Source organism: Hyperolius riggenbachi, chromosome 3 (genome assembly GCF_040937935.1).
Source record: "Hyperolius riggenbachi isolate aHypRig1 chromosome 3, aHypRig1.pri, whole genome shotgun sequence".
Taxonomy (NCBI): Eukaryota; Metazoa; Chordata; class Amphibia; order Anura; family Hyperoliidae; genus Hyperolius; species Hyperolius riggenbachi.
In genome coordinates this window covers 376354658-376378727 of record NC_090648.1, presented here as the reverse complement: position 1 = coordinate 376378727, position 24070 = coordinate 376354658, and the positions used below count along the sequence as shown (strand labels likewise).

The window sequence follows — 24070 nt, the reverse complement described above, 5'->3', positions numbered from 1 at the left end:
ATAAATAAAGCAGCTTCCATATCCCTCTCGTTTCAGTTGTCCTTTAAGCCTGCATGGATATGTACACAACTTCATAAAGGGGTTTTTTGGTTTTTTGGCTTTTTTATGACATGAAAACTAAAGATGTTATCATGCAGTTCTACAAAGTTATACCAACTTCTGCAGTGTATGAAGTGTAACTCGCCCTCAGAGTCCCCACTTGCGCCCACTTCCAGCGTTTAGCTTGCACCCGAGAGCTCTTTAGTTTTGACTTCATTGGGCTTGATTCACAAAGCGGTGCTAACTGTTAGCACGCCTGTGAAAACCCCCTTAGCACGTTTAAACAAGCTTTTCGCGCATAAAACTTTACGCGCGCAAAACTTTATGCGCATAAAACTTTACGCGCGTACTGCACAGAGCGCAGGGCGCTCCGCGCGAAGTGCCCATTAAAGCCTATGGGACTTAGCGCGCGTAAAACTTTGCGCGCACAAAGTTAGTGCGCGATCTGATTGAGAAATCCAGTGCTAACCTACTTAGCACCCTGGTTAGCGCGTCTAAAGACTTCAGACGTGCTAAGTAGGTTAGCACCGCTTTGTGAATCAAGCCCATTGTCTCTTCAAGAGCTATAATTTACACCAATCAACATGACTGCTTTGAGAATTTGCTTGGTTCAATTTAGTTGGGCTTTAAACCATTCAAAAGATAAAAAAATGTAAATCGATAAAAATATAGATATGAATACTCTGATGACATCACTATCCTTGCCCCAATGCACTGTCCTAGCAGCGGAGCTACTGGGCAAGGTTGATGCTGCCTCCAGCACCAACTGCATGTACAGTGCTACACTTTGAATTATCCCCTGTGACTATGAACTGCTGACATCCAACTGATAGCATTGAATCCTGATGTACTGGGCTCTACTGGCTGATAAATAAATGAAGGTGTACAGTCACAGTAGTTTAGTAGCAGTTCAGCCTCTCATCTGCCAGCAACTGAACACCTTTCGGCTGTAATTAAATGCACTATGCACCTGAATGACAGGTGGTGCGGATTCCTGAGTGTTACAAACCACATCATATTACCTCTCAGCCATGGCTGCGACCATATTGACACCAATGACTCTTCTCCCACTTACCATTGCCTGTCAACTCGAGGGTTCCATACTGCACTCTTCATCATCTTAACCCCCCCCCCCTCCCGTTTTCCCTAACATCCCCTAGTCTTCGATCACCACTGTTTGTAGAGTTCCACACCTCCCTTTCATGCACCATCTCTTTCACAGTCAAATCCTTAAAGACTTTTATCCCGGAGCTACTTTTTCCCCATATAATATTACCAATCCCCCAAATTGTGTGCAACTTCCTTACAGCATTCCCTCTTTCTCTGTATCCATGTATAACTTGTATGTTAAAACATGAATACATAATCTGATGGTATTTTCTCTGTGTACCAGTCATAGTTACATAGTTATTATGGTTGAAAAAAGTCATACGTCCATCGAGTTCAACCAGTACAAAGTACAACTCCAGCCTGCTCCCTCACATATCCCTGTTGATCCAGAGGAAGGCGAAAAAACCCTTACAAGGCATGGTCCAATTAGCCCCAAAAGGGAAAAATTCCTTCCCGACTCCAGATGGCAATCAGATAAAAATCCCTGGATCAACATCATTAGGCAATACCTAGTAATTGTAGCCATGGATGTCTTTCAACGCAAGGAAAGCATCTAAGCCCCCTTGAAATGCAGGTATAGAGTTTGCCATAACGACTTCCTGTGGCAATATAGTCATCTATTACTCTGCAGCCATTGGGTCTACATCATGTTTTGGGTGCTGCTTGGTTCTGTTCTTTCGTTGCTACTGTAAGGATGGATATATCTGAGGCAGTTGGGCTGAACACCAAAACGTAAAGTAGTGCCAGCAGTTTAATTCACCATAGCTGCGATATGTTTGATTGTTGGTTTATGGTGCCTGACAGTATTTTAGCTTTTTGCCATGCTGTGTTTTATGTAAACCAGTTGTCAGCCTAGTTTACCCTTTAGTTAAAATATCTGGGTCTCATTTGGATGTGGTACTCTCAGGGCCAGATCTAGACTTTTTGCTGCCTGAGGCAAACTTGTGAGGATTTAGAATGATCGCACAGCACCTGGCAATTTACTCTGCTTTAATTAATGTTCTCACATGACATGCTGCAGCTCAATTCAATAGCACACTGGCTGGCTGTTAGTCGAGTCTCCTTCTCTTCCTACTCTGAATACATGCTGTTATTGTGAACACAGTACAAAAATGCTGCCCCTGTAATCTCTGTTGCATGATGGAAATGTTTCACCTTGCCTCATGAGAGAACCGGCCTTGGGTACTCCCTGAGACTTCAGGATAATGCTTTTCTGTCATTGTACCTGGCTCTGTGTGCCAGTTGCGTTGTAGCTTGCTGTCAATCAGCACCACAAACTAGTTTTGCTGCCAACCCCTCATCTTTTATCACCAGAGCCCCCTTGCCTAGTGATGCCAACTGTAAGTCTTCCTGCATCTCCTCTCTGACTATTGCTCCTCTTTATTCCCTTTGTCTTCTATCTCCATTTCTCCAATTATTATTACATTTTTATAGTGGTTTACTTTATTGGTGGGGGAGGGGGGGTTGCAAGCTAGTATATAATTCAGTCCAAACAAGCTGGAGAACATTTTCAAATGTCACTAGAAACACTTTAAAGGTATGATTGTGTTAAGGTACCCATACATCTAGCGATTTCGGCGGCAGACCGACCAATAGACAGATCTCTCTCTGATTGAATCTGATCAAAGGGAAATCTGTTTGGCTGCCATAAACTGGCCGATGCCCGACCGATTTCAGCATTAAATCTTTCCACAATCGGCCTCGTGAGTTCGCCCTGGCCGCTAGTGTGCCCCTGCAATAATACTGTACCTGTCCGGTGTTGACACTGCTAATCGCAATTCCGATTCCCAATTCCGATTCGCGATTTTCACTAGATGCTTGCAACACAAGGAAAAAAAATGCAGCATGCAGGACTGGGGCATCTTTTACACTACAAATAGCAATTCCGATTTGTGATGCATTATGCAGGACTTTTGTTAATCGCATCAAAAATCGAAATCGCAAGTAGTGTAAAAGAATCGCATCAAAAATTGGAATCGCATGTAAAATTGCAAGGCCTCTTGCACATTTTGGGCTTGATTCACTAAAGTGTGATAACTGTTATCACAGCTGCGCTATGCGATTCGCATGAGTTTGCCGCGATTTTCGCACATACATTTTTTCACTTGCAAATTTTTGCGTCCGCGCACTAATTTTCGCGTTTGCGTGCTAACATGAATTTAAGCACATTTTAACGTTCGCGTGAACTTAAAGGTTAACGCGCGCTAAAATTTGCGTTAGCGCACGAACACGGAATTTGCACGCGAAACAAATTACACCTGAAAATCGTGGCAAACTCACACGAATTCCATAGCGCCGTGATAACAGTTAGCACACTTTAGTGAATCAAGCCCTACATGCAAATCCGATTTTATAAAATACGATCCGATTTTTGATTCCAATTAAAAAAAGTTATGCATGCTGCTATGTTTTTAAATCTGAACAAAAAATCGGATCACATAAAAACAAATCGGAATCACATGTAGTGTGCAAAAGGCCTAAAATTGGAATGGCCTGTAGTGTAAAAGAGCCCTAAGGGAGGGCTCACACTTCACATCCACAGAAAATACATGTTCTTTATTACAAGCACTAATATGTGTGTGTGGCACAGACCTTTGTGCATTGCTAATAATGCAACTATACAGTCGTATGCATCGAAAACATTGAGGTTGATTTAGACCTTAAACTAAAATGGTGGCTTTTTGGATAGTTTTTCAGTATAACAGAATAGTGTGATTTTCACATCTGTCACTGTGTACAGTGTTGCCTTGAATAGTAGCTTTGTGTAACCAGACTCCGTCTGTCAGTTTTAGCACCAGGGTGAATGCTGTGTATAACTGCTGCCATCATCACATTATCTTATTTAGAATACAAATTTGGCAGAAGAGCAGCTTATCATATAACCCTGACCCTCCTCTCGCCCCATTCTGTATCTTTGTCCAAGAAACTTGAATAAGTACGTGCTGATCTCTTGTGATGGCTGCACAAGGAACTGACAGAGAGGTCATTACTACACAATGTTCAGCCAAACTGGAGGAAGAGACTTGCATATACAGTAACTAGTAGCCTTTCAAAGTAAATCTGAAGCAACAGGATGAAGTCATAGGTGCAGCAAGCAGCCAAAACATTAAGGGCTCGTTCACACTTGAGCAGGAATTGCGCAATTCCCGCTCACCGCAAACCGCTAACTTTTTTTAAAAACCGCTAGCCATTTAATCCTATGGCAGTGTTCTCACTGCCACGATCGCTGCGTTTTGCGGTTAGCGTTAACCGCAAATGCGTTACATGCGGTGTTCCCGAACTTCCCGGCGATTCCCGAACAATCGCGATTAGCATGTATAGAACCACTAATCGCGATCGCTCCTAGTGTCCAGTGATTTTCCTGCGTTAATCGTAGAAAAATCAGTCCTGCAAAACGCTAGCGGTAATCGCTAGAGTTTGGCGATTTTGGATGTGAACGGAGCCTTAGGCTGGTTTCACACCTGAAACCAGCGTCAGCGATGCAGTGCGTCAGCCCGATGCGCCGCATCACACCGTCAAAAACAGACCTTCAGGGAACACCGTGCTATTGCCACCAGCCAAGCAGGAAGTGACGCATGCTTGCCGTCACTTCCTGCTTCGAGTATGCGGAAGTGCAAGGAAGCTTATTGTTAAAATACACTTCTGCACATGCACGCCGCAACATTGCGTTGGTTAATTTTTTCATATCCACACATTGCCATAGAGCAGGGGTCAGGAACCTTTTTAGCCGAGAGAGAGCCATAAACACCACATATTTTAAAATGTAATTCTGGGAGAGCCATACAATATGTTTCAAACTGTCAGAGTGTGCATGCGCAGTAGAGGGCTCACGTTCCTGTTGCCATGGTGATGCATGCACAGTTGATCTGCCAGGCAGAGGAAGTGTCAGACACGTCTTCAGCTTCTCTTGGGTTTCAGCAACATCAGCAATTTCCCAGAGACAGACAGGAGAAATACTGACTAACAGCTTGTACAATTAGCTAGCTGACTTGGGGGTTGATTCACTTTGTAGGATGAGGTCCCCGCACTTTGGCCCAACAGGCTGCCTGTCAAGTGGCAGGCAGCCTATTGGGCCAATCAAAGTACAGGGATCTCGTCCTACAAAGTCACTGGACCTGACAGGATCTAGGGTGGGACAATTGGAGCAGCCGTTTGTTTTGAGGGGAGCGTGAGTAAGTTAGTAGTGCATGCTACAGCAGTGCCTACTTTGAAAATTTTACTTGCGCTGCCACACTAAGCTGTGCTGCTTGAGCAGTGTAGCTTAGTGAATCAACCCCTTCAGATTTGTCTGTGAGCCAGATGTAGCCATCAAAAGAGCCACATCTGGCTCCCGAGCTATAGGTTCCCTACCCCTGCCATACACTAACATGACTTCCGGGCCGACAATGATTGCCGCAACTTGACGCAGCGCCGTAGCGTTAATGTAGATCTTGAACTGTGTTGGGAATGTGGCGAAAAACGGCACTTCCGTTGCATCACACCGTGCAAGTATGAAAGTCTCTATAGACTTTCATTGCCTAGCAGTGGGGGAGGGGGGGGGGGGGCGGTAAAAATACTGCACCACCTCAGTGTGAAAGGGCCCTCAAGCCTCGTACACACTCCTGACTTAAGTTGGCTGAGGCGGCCGATAACGCCTGTCTCAGTCAACAATCAGGTGTGTGTATGGCAGCCGGTGACCCCCAACCCCCAAGCAATCCGCCAGGCGGATCTAGTAAACCTCAGCGACACCAATGCACAGCCAATCCCTCGGTGCTGGTCTCAGGGCTGCATGCTGCACCGGGCATGCAGCAAGGGGGATCGGGGATTCGTAGTGGAGGAGGGTGCCCACCAACTCATACACGTAAACGAGAGGCGGCCAGTGGAGGGCGGGTATACCTGGCTTCCTATACTGGGGGCACCTATACCTGGCTATCTATGCTGGGGGCACCTATACTTAGCTACCTATACTGGGGGCACCGATGCCTGGCTACCTATACTGGGGGTACCTATACTTGGCTATCTACACTGGGGGCACCTATTCCTGGCTACATATACTGAAGGCACTGATGCCTGGCTACCTATACTGGGGGCACATATACTTTGCTACCTATACTGGGAGCACCTATGCCTGGCTATCAATACTGGGGGCACAAATTCCTGGCTACCTATACTGGGGGCACATACAGTATACTTGGCTACCTACCTACACTGGGGGCACCTATACTTGGCTACCTATACTGGGTGCACCAATGCCTGGCTACCTATACTGGGGGCACCTATATACTTGGCGCTTTAAGTCCGCCAGGAGAAAAGCTCTATATAAATGTTCTGTGTTTGTGTTTGTTTGTTATACTTCGCTACCTAATTTGGGGGCACCTATACCTAGCTACCTATATTAGGGCACCTATACCTGGCTTTCTATACTGGGGGCACCTATACCAGGCTTCCTATACTGGGGACACCTATACTTGGCTAACTATATTGGGGGCACCTATACCTGGCTACCTGTACTGGGGGAACCTATACCTGGCTTCCGATACTGGGGTCAACTATACTTGGCTACCTATACTGGAAGCATCTATACCTGCAAGAAAGGCCATGATCCCCCTCTCCCACACAGGAACATGATCCCCCGCAAGCTCTCCCGATCATGACCGCTGTCTGAAGCCCAGCCACGCAAGCACATCAAGCAGTTGGCACAGACGCAAAGACACAGGAGGACGCAGCTACGGGTTTTTCCTATATAGGATGGTACATTCATATTTGCACATTAACAGTGCAGTGGAATCCATCAACATAACACAGTGCATATGCATATGCAGTAAAACACTGCATAACATGCATGTTAACAGTTTCAGTGAAGCATACTTTGTATGTACTGTATGCCTTGCACTGCACGTATAATGTGCAATACGACTATTATCATCTATTGGCAGCCTGGATAGGCACCACAGCATGTCAGTGCAAACATAGCCTTACTGACATGACTATGTAAAGTGCTGCAGAAGATGTCAGTACTATTTAACTTCACAGTAATAATTTTTTGAACATGACAAACCCTTGAATAGATCTCTTGATCCTTGTTTTGCGACTTCACCATTAAGATTCCCAGTTAAGCCTCTTTCAGATGGGAAACTGACAGGTGGTGAATTCACCAACCAACTTAACAACCTCTATTTAGTATGAGAGCTTATCTACACAATCTGGAGGTTGTAAAACTAGCCAATCAAAATTGAATGTGTGTACCAGGCTTACCCACTTGAGGACCGTAGGCTTACATCACCCCCCCCTAGTGACCAGGCTATTTTTTTTACAATTTAGGCCACTGCTGCTTTAAGGGCTCACTGCAGGGCCGTACAACTCGGCACACAAGTGATCCCCCCCCCCCTTTCTAGAACTTTCTGTTGGTGGGCTCTGATCACTGCTGTGTTGTTTGTTTATTTGGGTTTTTTTTAACCACTTGAGGACCGCAGTGTTAAACCCCCCTAAAGACCAGGCCATTTTTCATTAAATTGGCCACTGCAGCTTTAAGGCCAAGCTACAGGGCCACTCGACACAGCACACAAGTGATCCCCCCCCCTTTTCTCCCCACCAACAGAACTCTCTGTTTGTGGGGTCTGATCGCCCGCTCCCCCATGTTTGTTTGTTTGTTTATTTGCATGTTTGTATGTTTTTTTAAATAAAATAAGTGTTTTTTTTTTTAAAGGGAACCTTAACTGCTGCGGAAAAATAAATTCACTTACCTGGGGGCTTTCCCAAGCCTCCTGCAGCCGTCCTGTGCCCGCGCCGGTCCTTCGGTGCCCTCCGGTCTCCCTCCGCCGCTAAGTTTCGATTTCGGACGACTGCCAGTCGTCCTCGGGCCTCTTCCGCATTCCTTGTCGTAAACTGCAGTAAAGCGCGTCCGCATGACGCGTTTGGCGTCATGCGATGACGCGTTTGGCGTCATGCGGACGCGCTTTACTGCAGTTTACGACAAGGAATGCGGAAGAGGCCCGAGGACGACTGGCAGTCGTCCGAAATCGAAACTTAGCGGCGGAGGGAGACCGGAGGGCACCGAAGGACCGGCGCGGGCACAGGACGGCTGCAGGAGGCTTGGGAAAGCCCCCAGGTAAGTGAATTTATTTTTCCGCAGCAGTTAAGGTTCCCTTTAAGCCTATTTAGCCTTCTTTTTAACTTCAGCCTATGACAGCCGATCACCTCTGTGCCTCAGGAGGGGACAGCGTGTGACACGGCTGTCCCCAGTACAGCGCTGCTGCAGATCGCAGCGCTGTACGTGTAATATGTTTCGCCGTCTAACAGTCTCCTGAGCGGCTATTGCCACTTGGAGACTGAAGGCGGAGCTCCACTCCACCCACCAACCAGGAGAAGCGTGCGCACCCTGCGCGCGATCTCCTGCAAAACAGAGCCCCAGGACTTTTTACGCCGATCGGCGTTAGGCGGTCCTGGGGCTGCCGCCACGCCCATCGGAGTGATGCGGTCGGCTAGTAGTTAAACACATTTTACTATTTTTTAAATTATTTTTATATCCCTCCCTCCACTAGCCAATCACAGCGATTGGCTGTCATAGGCATAAGCCTATGACACCCGACTGCTTCTGAGCATCCCGATCCAGCAAGTTGGCCCTACATCTTGCAGCATGTCCGACCTATTAGGCTACTTGCACACCAAGACGTTGCGTTAGGTGCCACGTTAAGGTCGCATAACGTGCACCTAACACAACGTATGGTGCTGCAAGAAAGGACGGTAGAGTGAGCCGCGTTAGGCGGCTCTATCCCTATAAGGTCTCCCAGAGTGGCGCTGATTGGCCGGCGGGACCATGTGATGCGGAGCGAGACACTCCGCATCACGTGGTCCCGCCGGCCAATCAGCTGCCGCCAGTGCAGTGAATATTAAGTAGCCATGTGCGCGGCTACTGTACCTGGCTCTCCCTGCCTCCTCTCTGCCCCCCACTGAGCATGTGCAAACAGTCTAACGCGGCTATAGCCGCTCTAACGCCGTAGCATGCTGCACTTTCTGGACAACGTGCAGCGTTACATGTAACGCAACGTGGGCTGTGTGAACAGCCCACTTGTGTTACATTGCTGTGCGTTGGGGGAGCGTTACAGGCGCACTAACGTGCGCCTGTAACGTCCCTGTGTGTAAGCAGCCTTAATGTTACCAATTCCGGGCCAAAACAATAGGACACAGAGGCAGGTGCAGAACACAGGGCCCCCAACCGCCCCGATTTCGTCGGGACGGTCCCGATTTTGGGGGGCCGTCCCGCGCTGCCCCCTCCAGGTCCCGGCCGCTGGGGAGAGAGGGGAAAAAAAAAACGATCGAGGCACCAGCCCGGGATGCGGCATGGATGGCCGCCGCCATTACACTTCTCCCTCCCTCCCTCCTGATATGCCCCCCAGTGTCCCCTTCCCCCCGTGACATCACAGGAAGCCGAGAAGACCAGATGAGATCCCGGTACGGCAGTGGTAAGACTTACAGCCCGCTCTGCTGCCCATTTTACTCTGCGGGGGGAAGGGGACACTGGGGGGGGGCCATATTAGGAGGGAGGGAGGGAGAAGTGTAATAGCGGCGGCCATCCGCTGGTGCCTCGATCGTTTTTTTCCCCCTCTCTCTGCCCACCCACAGCCACCCTCACCCTCCTCCTCACCCACTGGCACCCTCACTCCCTTTCGGGAGTAATTAACATTAATTGTTATTTTTTTGTGGAGTAGGCGTGACTAGGGGGCTGGGGGTGTGGTCTAAGTGTCCCGTTTTCTCCCATTAAAATGTTGGGAGGTATGAGAACATGCCTCTGTGTCTTAATATGATTTGAAAAACACGCCTCGGGTTTACTTTAAAGGGAAGGTCCAGGATAAAAAAAAAGTTTACTTACCTGGGTCTTCCTCCAGCCCATGGCAGCCGTCCTGTGCCCTCACCGCAGCTCCCGATCCCCTCCGGTGCAGATGCCGACCTCGCCAGGTTGGCATCTGCTTGCACTTCATCATGCGGCTCACTGAGTCGCACTTACGTCATCTGGACTGTATTACTGAACAGAACTACTGCACCTGTGCAGTACAGTCCAGATGATGTCAGCGCAACTACGTGAGCTGCATGCTAGAATGCAAGTAGGCCTCTGGTCCCAGAGGGGACTTTGGGCCACCGGCGGGGAGCGGAGCTGCGGCGAGGGCACAGGATGGCTGCCAGGGGCTGGAGGAAGACTCAGGTAAGTAGATTTTTTATTTTAAGTCTTCCTGGATGTATCTTTTAATGCTGAGTACACATGATGCAATTTCCCATCCAATCACCGGGTAATCTGGGCAGCACGGTGGCGTAGTGGTTAGCTCTCTCGCCTTGCAGCGCTGGGTCCCTGGTTCGAATCCCAGCCAGGGCACTATCTGCAAAGAGTTTGTATGTTCTCTCCGTGTCTGCGTGGGTTTCCTCCTGGCACTCTGGTTTCCTCCCACATTCCAAAACATACGGATAAGTTAATTGGCTCCCCCTAAAAAAATTGGCCCTAGACTACAGTACTTACACTACATAATATAGACATATGGCAATGGTAGGGATTAGATTGTGAGCTCCTTTGAGGGACAGTTAGTGACAAGATATATATATATATATATATATATATATATATATATATATACATTGTACAGCGCTGCGTAATATGTCGGCGCTATATAAATACTAAATAATAATAATCTGACAGGAAGTTGCATTGAGTGAACATGTGCAAACTGCTCCCGATCGATACATTTTCCAGTGATAACTTCATAAAATCAATCCTGTAATCGAACAAGAGCAGTTCGGACATGACGGAAATAACCAATTATTATAACAAATAGCATCCTGTGCACCCGGCATAACAGTAGTCTTCCCCTCTGGGAGAAGGTTGCAAAGACTGCTATGACGGTGTAATGACTGATAGTGCAACCCCACATGTGCAGTAGGACGTAAAAGGGAAAGAGGCGCCCTGGTGTAATAAAAGCATCTAAAATCAGCTTAAAAGCTATAGAGGCTCCCTATGCTAGATGATATTTTCTATTTGGCACTTTTACTGGCCTGATGAAGCGGGCCGGACCCATGAAATGCGTTGCCTGTGCTAAAAAAAATCCCTTGTATTAACTACTGAGGTTTCGTCATTGAGGTAAGCTACCTCATATCACTTTTCGATTTTAAGCTGATTTTATATGCTTTTATTCAGAGCAGGGACAAGGTCCTCCAGCTCCCAAGGCTGAGACCCCAAAGTGCGCCCCTCCATCCATCCCACCCCAGCCGTCACACACTGATTGCAATTAGACTAAGAGGGCCACAGGGCCCACAACCTCCCCAACACCTTAATATTTCGTTATCTGGCTTGCAGTCACTGCTATGTATCCCCTTTTCTTATTTCTTTCTGCTTCATACACAATTAGGAATGACAGCTGAATGAATTGTGCGCCCCCTCCTACACTGCACCCTGAGGCTGGAGCCTCTCCAGCCTATGCCTCGGCCCTGCTTTTATTACACCAGGGCGCCTCTTTCCCTTTTACGTGCTAAGTATACCCCCGAACACATCCTGTCTGAGGGGAGGTGGCAGACCACCAGTGGAGTCCCCACAGTGAACTCTGTCCCCCTTTGTCCACTAAGAGAGCGACCATCCTTCCGGTTCTGGCTAGGACCACCCCGAGTGGAGTCGGGTTTATTATCTCCACCTGCTTCCTGTGGTTGGTTGCCCCCAGCAACCTCCCTTTGTGAGTAGTGCTTCAAAATTATTTTCTTTTATTGTGGTCATTGACATATTGCACTACTGGGCTCCCGTTTTTTGTCTCCTGTGACTTTTTCTACAGGGTGTTCATCCACCCCTACTACAATTGTGTGCAGTAGGAGCCTGTTTCCCATGTAATTGTGCTGCCACACTAAAACACCCCAAATATCTCCGCTTCCGCACCACATACACTCATCAAATTTTCAGGGTAGGGAGGGGACCCCCCAAACGCCCACTGTGCCAAACTGCAGCCCCCGAACCCTGCTAGTTCCCAAACCAGGTTACTGTAATCTATATCAGGAACCAGCTGAGCTCGGGGGCTGCAATTTGGCACAGAGGTAGTTCGAGGGGCCCCTCCCTACCCTGAAAATTGCGGGAGTGTAGGTGGTGCGGAAGTGGAGATATTTTGGGGAAATAACATTTAAAGGGAACCTGAACTGAGTAAAATTATTTAAAATAAGCACATGATGTAGCTGCAAATGAATATTACATATTTACCTCACTGTCAGTTCCTCTCAGAAGCTCACCATTTTTCTTCTTACAGTGATCCCTTCCAGTTCTGACAATATTTTGTCAGAACTGAAATATACCAGTTGCTGTCAGTTATATATCAGTGGCTGTCAGTTACAACTGTATGTGCAAGGTAATGTCCATGTTTCCTTATGGCTCAAGTGGGCGATATTACAGTTTGACAGTGTGCTGACCAGGAAGCTGGTATGGGGTAATTGCCATTTTCAAGATGGAGGACAGAGAATTCCATGGATCAGAGTAAACAAATGGGACCCAAGAGAGGAGAAAGAAATTGAGGAGTAGACTACACAGGAGGTAACTATGACACGTGTATGTTTATTTTGACTTTTAATTTTCAGTTCAGGTTCTCTTTAAGTTCCCACAGAGCATGCGTCATACTCAGTGAGGAAGGCTGCTTCCGGGTTGCACTGTCAATCTGTCATTACACATTGGCAGTCTCTGGCTTGCTCCTCTGAGCACAGACCCACACAGTTACAGTGCAGTTTGTGACTGACTACTTCTGGCTACTGGCTAGCTTCTGGTTAGCTAGGCTGGCTTCCTATTATTGATGATGGAGCAGCGTAGCGTGCTCGTGCAGTGTCGTGACACAAGCAGAGCGCAAGGGGGCGGAACTTGCGCACGGCATAACTCAGGACTGTGGCGTGGTGGCGTTTTTGGCGTCACGGACGTTCAAAGGGGGCGGAGCTTCGCACTGTCTACTTTACTCTCGTACCATACACATAGCTCCGCCCCCACTCTAGTAGGCTGGTACCGTCCCGGACTGGAGGAGAAGAGGACCCGAAGGTAAAAAAAAAAATAAAAAAATATCGTCTACTGAGCAGCTGGGCTGCGGCTCTGCCGCCCCCACCCGCCGCACATGGCGCCGACCCTCCAGGGCCTTGTTGTGGATACGGCCCTGTGCGGATCATTTACCGTTTGTTCTGCAGCTTGAGTAATAGCGGGGTTGTTTATCGTCATACATAACCTTCATGAGACTTGTCAGCCCATCTCAGACCCTCCCACCTGCTTGCCCTCATGCATGCAGTGCTGTTTATTTTATAAGGCTCTCCATTTTTGCAGCACAGGCACCATTAGGCAGTTGTTCTAGAGGAGCTAACACTCTAGTGCTGATTACAGTTAGGCGGTTAGTGAATAAGTTCCTTGCCTTGTAGTGCCGCCTCTGATGGTGGCGGGTACAATAGGGTGGTGTTTGCACTTTGCAGGACTGATGACTTCAGATCAGGAGACAGGTGATTTTATGCAAGGTGGCCGAGCTGCAGGTGCTTCCTCAGGAGAGGTGAGGCAGGATGCTGCATGTTCTAGCCCCATGTTTCTCAACCTTGTCATAGCATGTGCCCAGGGCTAGGCTGAGGCAGAGGCGAGAGAGGCTCCAGCCTTAGGGCGCAGTGTAGGAGGGGGCGCGCAACTCACTCAGCTATCATTCCCCTATAGTGTTTGAAACAGAGAGGGAAAAAAGGGGATACACAGCAGTGACTGCAAGCCACATAACTAGAGATTAAGGTGTTGGGGCCCTGGGGCGCCTCTTAGTCTAATAGCAATCAGTGTGTGATGGCTGGGGTGGGAGGGATGGAGGGGCGCACTGTGGTGTCTCAGCCTTGGGTGCTGGAGAACCTTGTCCTGGCTCTGCATGTGCCCCTTTGTGAAAGTGGTATTAATCACAACAGGGAGTACTAGTCAGACATCATATCAAGTTCTCCAGGATTCATCCCATAAGTGTGTACAGATGCTTCTAAAATGTTTCATTATACCTTCAATCAACCTAAAATGCATTCAATAGAGTTTGCATAGGTGCTATCAGTTTTCTTCTTATAGTTAATAGACTTTGACTAAGAGCTCACAATCGAATCCCTACCATAGTCCTATGTCTATGTATGTATGTATTGTGCAGTATATGTATTGTAGTCTAGGGACAATTTAGGGGGAAACCAATAACTTATCTGTATGTTTTTGGGATGTGGGAGGAAACCTGAGTACCTGGAGGAAACCCACACAGACACGTGGAGAACATACAAACTCCTTGCAGATGTTGACCTGGCTGAGACTTGAACTTGGAACCCAGCGCTGCAAGGCAAGAGCGCTAACCACTATGCCACCGTGCTGCTGATATGCCGCAGCTCCAGTGTCCCTGCATCCCCTCCGTTGCAGATGCCGACCTCGCAATCTTCTGTGGCTGCACTGCTCGTGATTGTGCTCACGTGGCCTGGAGTGTTCTGTGCAGGCGGAGAACTACTGTGCAGAACGCGAGCGGCACAGCTGTGCAGAAGATGCCAATCTGGCTGGGAGGGTATCCTGGGAGACCGGAACTGTGGTGAGGGACATATCGGCTGCCAGGGGCTGGATGAAGCCCCTGGGTAAGTAGGTCCTTTGTACCATTTTTTAATAACCTAGGCTTTATCCTATTGAGAGGGGGAGTAAGAAAAGCTAGTATGGTTTAGGTGACCTAGCAAGAAAGGCTTTAGGGAAATTCTGCTTTGATTTGGTGGACAGCAAAGGCTTCAGATAGGTTGTAGTAATAACACTCCTACACTGTTTAGCCAATTAGAATGTTTCAACTCTAATGCTACGTACACACTGGCGACTATGGTCGTTTGAAACAGCTAATTAATGATCGTTCCGCCGACAATCGGGGAAAAAACTTTACCCAACGATCATTAACACGAACGACAAAAGAACGACATCGGGAAGATGGAAATATCCAACCTGACGGATCGTATCTACCGACAATCGTTACAAAACTATAGTGTGTACAGACATCGGCCGAGAAAGATCGTTACAAGGCCAATGCGCCTGCGTTGAATTCTGCCCAGCTTCCGTACTTCCTTTGTAGCGCGGCCGTAAAGATTGTTACATTGCTCATTTCAATTAAACTTTGTTTTCAAGTTAACAATCATATATTTGTATCTATTGTAACTCCATGTTAGTGGTTTTTTTTTTTAATTTTATATAAATCTGTACGCAACATTTCCTTCTGATCGTTCTTTTCTGCGAGAACGATCGTTCAAATGTGTATGATGATCGCTGCATCCCATCGTTGCATTCCTATCGTTGCCGTATCGTTCGTCTTTCAATTATCGTTCCTAGCGAACGATCGTTATCGCAAGTGTGTACGTAGCATTAGGATGTGTTCCCACCTGAGCTGAGAACAGACTTTTTTTTTTTTTCCTGTCCGGTCTCTGCTCATTGCTAAACTGACAGTGAACCGTTTCTATTTTATAGATAGGAGCCTTTCACACTTGTCACTCTGCAATAGATCTGTGAGATTCGTTGCAGTAAGTGGGCCGCATGTCTGTGGAGACTGCGATAATCCTGCGCAGGCCTAAGCACCCCCACCGGGTAATGCATCTGCCCCTTGCTACAGCCAGACCGTAGCAGAACATCAGAGTGGACATTACACTGTTTGCGCCCGCTGGACGCAAGTGGCCCGGCTCAGGTGGGGACATTTCTGTGATTGGAGAACTGTTCCCTGTGCACCTTCTTGCTGGGTCATCTAAACCAGCGGTGTCCAAACTTTTTAGGCCAATGACCATATCACCATTCCTGAGTGCTAGGGGGCCGAACCAGCGGAACTAAACACAATTTTTGCTGATTGCAGTTAGGTACACTATGCCTTTTGACACTTTGTCAAATAAAACTCTTCCATGGGAAATGTATACCGTGTGCAAGTTATCTCAGTGGCAGCTGCTAATCGGTGGCTGTAACTGCTGCTGCCCTCTGCATGCACCGCAGCTACAGCCTGTGGATCGCATTGAATTAACAACTGTAGAGACCTTTTTGTTTGTTTTTGCAACTGGCACCAGAGGACCCAGAGGGAAGCGTCATTAGGATCCAAAGGCTTTCCTCTCCTCATGTAAAGATTTGATTTTGTATCAGAGCTCGGGTACACTTAAAGGGAACCAGAGATCATGTAAAGAAAAGCTGTTATACATACCTGGGGCTTCCTCCAGCCCCATACGCGCTGATCGATCCCACGCCACCATCCACTGCTGCCCGCAACTACGAGAACCGTCTCCCGTCGCTGACGTCATCGAAGCCGGGCTACGCAGGAGAAGTATGCCCTCTACGTATCTCTCCAGCAGCTGCTGCAGAGATACGCAAAGTGCGCACTTCTGCTACGCTAGACTGAGTACGACTGACGGAAGAGCGGGGAGCCGGTTTTCGTTGTTGCGGGCAGTGATGGATGGCGGCGTGAGATCGATCAGCACGTATGGGGCTGGAGGAAGCCCCAGGTAGGTATAACAGCTTTTCTTTACATGATCTCTGGTTCTCTTTAAAGAGCATTGACCCATTCATAGTAGTCTGTACTACTAAGGAACTTGTAGTTGAATGTCCTCCCTTATAGGTTCAGACACATTAAGCGCTTTTCTGAGACCTTTTGTTTTTAAAAAAAAAAAAACGTTCTTATTGACTTGACATTAAAATCGCTGTAAAATTGCACGATTGTACTTAATGTAAGACAAAGGGAACATTTTAAAAAAAGCTCTCATTGAATACATGATTAACTTTGCCGTATATATGTATTAAGTCATTGCTTATAATAGTTCTTGATTTAAAGGAAGGATGCTATTCAGGAGATAATTATCTGTTGTTTTTTTTTTTCTGTTATGTTTTATGATTTGAGTTAGGGATGAAACCCCCTTTTTGTTAAAGGGGAGTAGTCAAACTGTCCCTAACTATCTACCTTGGTCTAATTCAGATTATGCTAAAAGGGCTCCTAATGGTCAAAAACTTTATTTTGTTTGAATTCAGTTTTACTTGGAAACCCCTTTATGCTATTACATACTAAGAATGTTTATATACAAAGGAGGGTGGAGGGAGAAAATGTTAAAAATATTTTATGGAAGCTGCCTGTCAAAAGGAAACATGTACTTTATAACTACCATGTGTGTAATATTTCATCTATAATCATTTAAGATGCTATAAGTACTGTATGTTGTTTATATTTTTCTACTATTTTGTATATGCCTCCAAATAAAAAGTATTTGAGGGGAAAAAAAAACTCTCAGAAAGCTCTGTTGGCCAAAAAGCGCCTATAGTGTGTGTGTGTGTGTGTGTGTGTGCCCTTACTGTACTAGCGTTGTGCATAATATTTTGAATTATCCTCCATTTAGTGCAACTGAATACACCTTAAAGAGGAACACCAGTGAAAATAACGTAATGAACAAAAGTGCCTAATTTTTACAATAATTATGTATAAATGATTTAGTCAGTGTTTGTCCATTGTAAAATCTTTCCTCTTCCTGATTTACATTCTGACATTTATCACATAATGACATTTTTACTGCTGGCAGGCGATCTCACTGGAAGTAACTGCTGCTTGCTTTTTTGGCAGTTGAAAACCGCTGTTATTTCCCACAATGCAACAAGGCTCCCACAGCGTGATGTCAGAACCATGGTGCTGACATCACACTGTGGGAGGGGTTTCACCACAATATCAGCCATACAGAGCCCCCTGGTGATCTGTTTGTGAAAAAAAAAAAAAAAAAAATTCTCATGGGAAAGGGGGTATTGGCTACTGATTGGGATTAAGTTCAATCCTTGGTTATGGTTTCTCTTTAAATGCAAGTTGTATTCGGTTGCACAAAATGGAGGATATGCGCTTCCAAAATGGTTTGAATGCAAAAGCATTCCATGCTTGACAGTATTGACTCTTTCACCAGCGCTGAGGTTGTTCCAGGTTAAAAGGGTCCCTATTCTACCCATATCAGTTAGGCCTCGTTCACATTGTCTCCGCACAGTAACGTATCAAAAAATAGTTCTGCGCCTGGCCGCCTGCGCAGCCGACCTCCAGGTCGGTCTGACGTCATCGCCGGGTACTGGGAGGCGGCTGACGGTGGAGCTGCGGCGAGGGACATGCTGGGAGCTTGAGGCTGGACGAAGCCCCGGGTAAGTAGCACTTATTTTCTTTGAAAAAGCCTGATAACTCCTTTAAGGCCCTCACAAAACGCATATTGCACGTGTTGTTGAAAATCGGACAACGCGTGTAGTGGGAACGAGGCCTAAGGAAGCAAGAAAACATTTTATGCTTGCTTACTGAATGGTTTGGGTAGAGTAGGGACCATTTTATTAACCTGGAGGAACTTCACGGATTAACAGTAATCCTTTTATTTCAGTGTACAAAATAACTATTCCTGGAGGATTCCAGTGCTTGGTAGATGAAAGCAATCAACTGTGGGTAGTTGGCAGGGCACTGTCAAAAAGCTATGGATTGGCACAAGAGCAGTGTGTCCCCAATCAGCTGGAGGGTCGGAGAGCGGCAACGGAGGACCAGAGAACAGCGAGGGAAGATTTAGTAGGATTCAGAGCCTTGCTTCTCTTTAGGCATGGACCATTGCAACGGAGGGGCCCCCGGGCCACCGGCAGGGAGCAAAGCTGCGGCGAGTGCAGACGGCTGCAAGGGGCTGGAGGAACATACATTACATAATTGTGTTTCTTTCCTATTGTTTATAGGGCATTCCTCAAGCCAAATACTTTTTTTGTTTTTGTTTTAATACTCTAATTCCCTATAAACTAAAAAAGCCACACCCACAGGTTTTCAGAGAGCCAAGGCAGTAGCAAGGGCTCATGGGAGCTCAGTCTGGGCAGGAGGGGGAGGTGTTACTAGCCATTGATTTCAGAGGCAGAGGGGAGGAGGGAGGATGAGAGGGGATTAGGCTGATGGCTCAAGATACAGATAAGCCTGCCTCTGTGTAATGTTTACAAACATGGCGGCTGTCATTGTATCACAGGAAGAAATAATCATATTCTATTAAAACTGTTTGCAGCTAGATATGCTGTGTAAACCATCTAAAAACTTTAGCCAAGATAGACAAGTTACTTGTTATAGTTCGTTTTTCATCTGGGATCCGCTTTAATGAATCTGCAGAGAGGTTACTCAGTGACCACTGGAGATGCCTTAGTCTGTTCTTGTGAGTTCCCGTGTATTCAGTACCTTTGTGTGCCGCCCTGCCTTGGGATTGTGTTCCCAAAGTGGTGTGCTCCTGCTGTCTTGGCTTAATGCTTTTTATTTTTGGATTATGTTTATCGGGCACAGCCACAACGACCTTGGCAGGCGGGCCTGATCTCCCTGTGTCATGCTGTAACTTGGACTGGGAAGTAGAATGTCACCCTGAGTACACAGAGATATTCTGCTTGAGACGGTTTCAGAAGGTCCATGTCGTGATATGGGTGCTGTTATCTCTTTTCAACAGAAGTGTTTTTTTTTTGTTTTGTTTTGTGGCCAGGCCAAAATCCAGCGGCCTATAACACTTAGATTTAAATTTTATTTTGAAATTTTATTACACAGGTCTCTGAGTGGTCTCACTTCTCATGCAAGGCACAGATTTCTTATTGTGTTCTTTTTTGGATCTGAGCTTTAAGAATGCATCTAGACTCGCCTGTAATGTCCTGTACATTTGTATAGTTACTGCTGCGCTCTCCAGACCTGCAAAGAAATCAGACTCCACATAGGGTAATACTATTCAGACAATGTAGAAAGTTCCAATCCTAGTGACTACTTCAGCAGAAGACCAGTGCATAAGAAAAAAACCTCTGTGCCAGCAATCTCACTCCGTGTTTACTCAATGTGAATCCCCAAAGAGGTATATGCCTAAAGGCTCACCAGATGCTGCCCACCTCCGCTTGCAGGTGGATAAAACACTTAGGGTTAGTTGCCAATCAGAACCAAGAACTGCTGTTTAAAAACGAATCTTCTTTTAATCCAATGAAGTAATCTCAATAGAAAAACATAAAAAGGTACATAGCGTGATCCTGTACAATCAGCCTCTGGGCGCATATAAAAATTGCACTTACGCGTCCCGGAGTATAATCGGCATATACAAAGATTCTTGCCACTGCCCATCCGCTGGGTCTATGCACTCGAGGGAGGACTTCCGCGGTGTTCCGCTCCTGGTCCCCCTCTCAGCCGCAGGGTCTAATCCTCGTCCGCGCTAGATGCTCACGACCGGCCGGTCCTTTCGCTTCCTGGTGCACGCAACGACGTCAGACGTTAGCTCCGCCCTACGCGCGTTTCGTCCTCACGCCAGACTCATCAGGGGCTACGCCTCCTGACGTCTGACGCCATATTAACATAGTCCCCACTGGCTGCTGATTGGTGGATAGACCTACTGAGACTAGATGGGCAGCGTTCACAGATTGAATGCAGTTTAAGTACAAAAAACTATCCTAACCCAATTAAAACAATATATTGCTAAATACACATAGAAACCCTCCTGATAAAAGCTGAAATCAGCCGTCTGGTGCTAATTTTTCCTATTACGATCAACTATTTAGTTGTGCTCATTAGAACCCCACCCCCTTGTGGCCAGATCAAGACACTACAGGTCCAAAAAACCTGTGAAATTGATTTCAATGAGGACACACCTTCTAGTGGACAATTTGAAATTAAGTGCAAAACTAATTATTTAGCAAGCCTGCCTACATTTCATCAATGTGGAATTAATGTATCATTGAATATTAATGTCAAAACAATCTCATTTGCAGTATCAACCCAATGTGTAAAATATTAAAATTTGGGTATATTCCCCAATGTTAGGAGATCATTAAGAATTTAAAAATGTTATGTAAACTCAAAATATTTATACTTAAAGGAATTCTGGTCACTACAATTGTGATGGCCTGCTGTTCCGAAATCCATCAAATATGTTTGTTATGTGACCGGTCCATATATACTTCAGCTACTGCTGTACCCTAATCATTGGATATATGGCAATTCAAATCGAACTCAATGTTCAGCCCGTCTAGGGTCATAGTTTTAAGGTTAAAGATCCATCTTCCTTCAGCTTTCGATATTTCCTTTGTCAGATTTGACCCCCTCCATTTTTTCATATACTTCTCTAGGGCCATAAATTACTTCTGGTATGATGGCTCCTATTACCTTCAACAGACAGGATGCGCAATGGGCGCGAAGTTCGCTCCCAGCGTGGCGAATCTGTATATGGGGGAGTGGGAAAGACAGGTCCAAGAACTTGCAGGATATGAGAAGGTAGCCTCATGGTCAAGGTTCATAGACGACCTTTTTTTCATTTGGAGGGGTCCACAAGCGGCACTGGAACAGTTCTGTCAGGACCTGAATCACATTTGGCCAGAAATAAATCTTACAGTTACCATTAGTCAGAAAGAAGTAAATTTCCTGGATCTGCAGATCAGGAAGGAATCCAATATACTTACCACGAAGGTGTACTTTAAAAGTACAGACCGCAATGGATACATTCCGTGGCAGAGTTGTCACCACAACAATTGGCTGAGGAATATCCCTAGAGGCCAGTTTGTAAGAATCAGACGGATCTGTTCCCATATGGAAGATTATCTAACGCAGAGTGGAATACTTCTTGATAGATTTGTGGAGAAGGGATATGACGAGCAAACATTGAGAACAGAACGAGTACAGGTTGGACAGCTTTCCAGACAGAGCTTACTAGCTGACAAAACTAGGAGGGACAGAGTAAACACAGAATATTCTATCATCTTAGACTTCAATCAACAGCATCGAGATCTGGAGAGACTGATAAAGAAGAACTGGAATATCATCAAAACAGATGGAGTATTGAAGAGGGTGTTACCAGAAAAAACACAGTTTATCTACAGAAAGGCCCCAACACTGAAATCCACTTTAGTGTCGAGCTGTGTGGAACCCACAAGAACATCAGATAGCAATCTGTTGGGTCAGGTTGTTTTTTTCCCGTGTAGGGGCTGCCTGGGATGCAGAGAAGCCAAGGGAGTACGGGACAATCAGATTACATCCAGGAATACTGGGAGAAACTTTAAGATAAAACAGTGCATTACGTGTAGGACCAAGGGAGTAGTCTATATCCTGTGGTGCCCATGTGGATTAGAATATATTGGGCGAACCACTAGAGAACTTTTTAAACGTATTAGAGAACATGTCAATAACATCAAGAAAGGTCTGGCGAGCCATAGTGTCTCAAATCACTTCAGAATACATCACAACAGGGATCCATCTGGGTTGAAGTTTATGGCCCTAGAGAAGTATATGAAAAAATGGAGGGGGTCAAATCTGACAAAGGAAATATCGAAAGCTGAAGGAAGATGGATCTTTAACCTTAAAACTATGACCCCAGACGGGCTGAACATTGAGTTCGATTTGAATTGCCATATATCCAATGATTAGGGTACAGCAGTAGCTGAAGTATATATGGACCGGTCACATAACAAACATATTTGATGGATTTCGGAACAGCAGGCCATCACAATTGTAGTGACCAGAATTCCTTTAAGTATAAATATTTTGAGTTTACATAAAATTTTTAAATTCTTAATGATCTCCTAACATTGGGGAATATACCCAAATTTTAATATTTTACACATTGGGTTGATACTGCAAATGAGATTGTTTTGACATTAATATTCAATGATACATTAATTCCACATTGATGAAATGTAGGCAGGCTTGCTAAATAATTAGCAGAAGTACTAAAAGAAGATGAAGCGCGCCATAGTGCATTAAATGTGGAGGAGATTTTATTGACAATTAAAAGTTATACTCACAAACATGAGTGATAAAATCGCTTCTCAGCGGACTGCCAGCCGCTTGCCTCTGCAGTGGGGGATGACGCGCTGTGGCCAGCAGCGCGATTTCCGATGGCTTGGAATCCGTCTCACTGGGAGGTGGGCGTCGCTGGAGTGTCAATCGGCGTGTGACGTCATTACGCGTTTCGGCGCACAGCGCCTTCGTCAGATGACGTCTCACGCTTGCGGAGGGCAACATATAGTGTCGCTCCTGAGGTCGCTATGGCGACCAAAATGCTAAAATAAACTATTATCCAGAGAACAGCGGGGGGAGAAACATAAGGGCACGATAGCGCTGGAGGCTTATAGCAGCGCGTCATCCTCCCCGGCAGTACAAACATCATGTTGAAGGAACATGTGTTGCATTCAGATTGTCTAGTGAACATAATTACAGTTGGATACTTTACATGGAAACATCCGCATTCTCATATTTAAGCCAAACCATTAATACAATATTATCAACTGGTACAACAGTACCAAAACATAAGACAGTTTAAAGTAAAACGATTAACCCATTCGGAAGCTGTAGGGAATAACATATTATAGGATTCCGAATTAGAAAGGGCACAACAATAAAAACTATTTACATGAACCCCAATATAACAGGATCCAGAAACCTTCCCTCTGAAAAACTTTATTTAATGGACATCTAAAAACAACTTGAAGGAAGGTTCCTTAATGAACTCTTTTTAGGGGGACTTTTATAAGGACAGGGGAAATTCTTTACGTTGTGTAACCTATCCCAGCTGGCTTATGAGGCCAAGAGGATATAGGGGATGGGGGAAGGAAAGCCAATGGAAATTATGGATGGGATAACCCTGGGATGAAAGCAAGGGAAAACTTTCGAATGGGAGGACCCTTGGGGGGGGGGGGGGGGGGGAAAGAGGAGGAATTGGGAGGGAGGGGGTGAGGGAGGGGGGGGGGAAAACAACAACTCACTGAGGTCCTACCACTAGGACCATAGTGGGAGCAGGAAAGGGGGGGGGGGGGAAAAGGGGGGGGGGGGTGGGGGACCAGGTCGTGGTAGCTGGTGGAATGGAAAAGTAATTCAAAAATATGAATACGATACAGGGGAGGCAACCTACTATGGACCATGCCTATTATACGGTATACTCACCACCCTCATCTAGTGTAAATTTCTGCTACTATTGGGTGTGCTGGAGG

General features: G+C 46.2%; 1 protein-coding gene across 1 annotated transcript in view; it reads left to right on the top strand.

Annotated features, from left to right (window-relative positions):
• Positions 1-13039: 13039 nt before the first annotated feature.
• ADIPOR2 (adiponectin receptor 2) overlaps positions 13040-24070 on the top strand; it is a 122298-nt gene continuing 111267 nt past the window's right edge. Inside the window, exon 1 of the mRNA XM_068277235.1 lies at positions 13040-13165. The gene's annotated coding sequence lies outside the window, so the exon portion shown is untranslated. The remainder of the gene's footprint in view (positions 13166-24070) is intronic.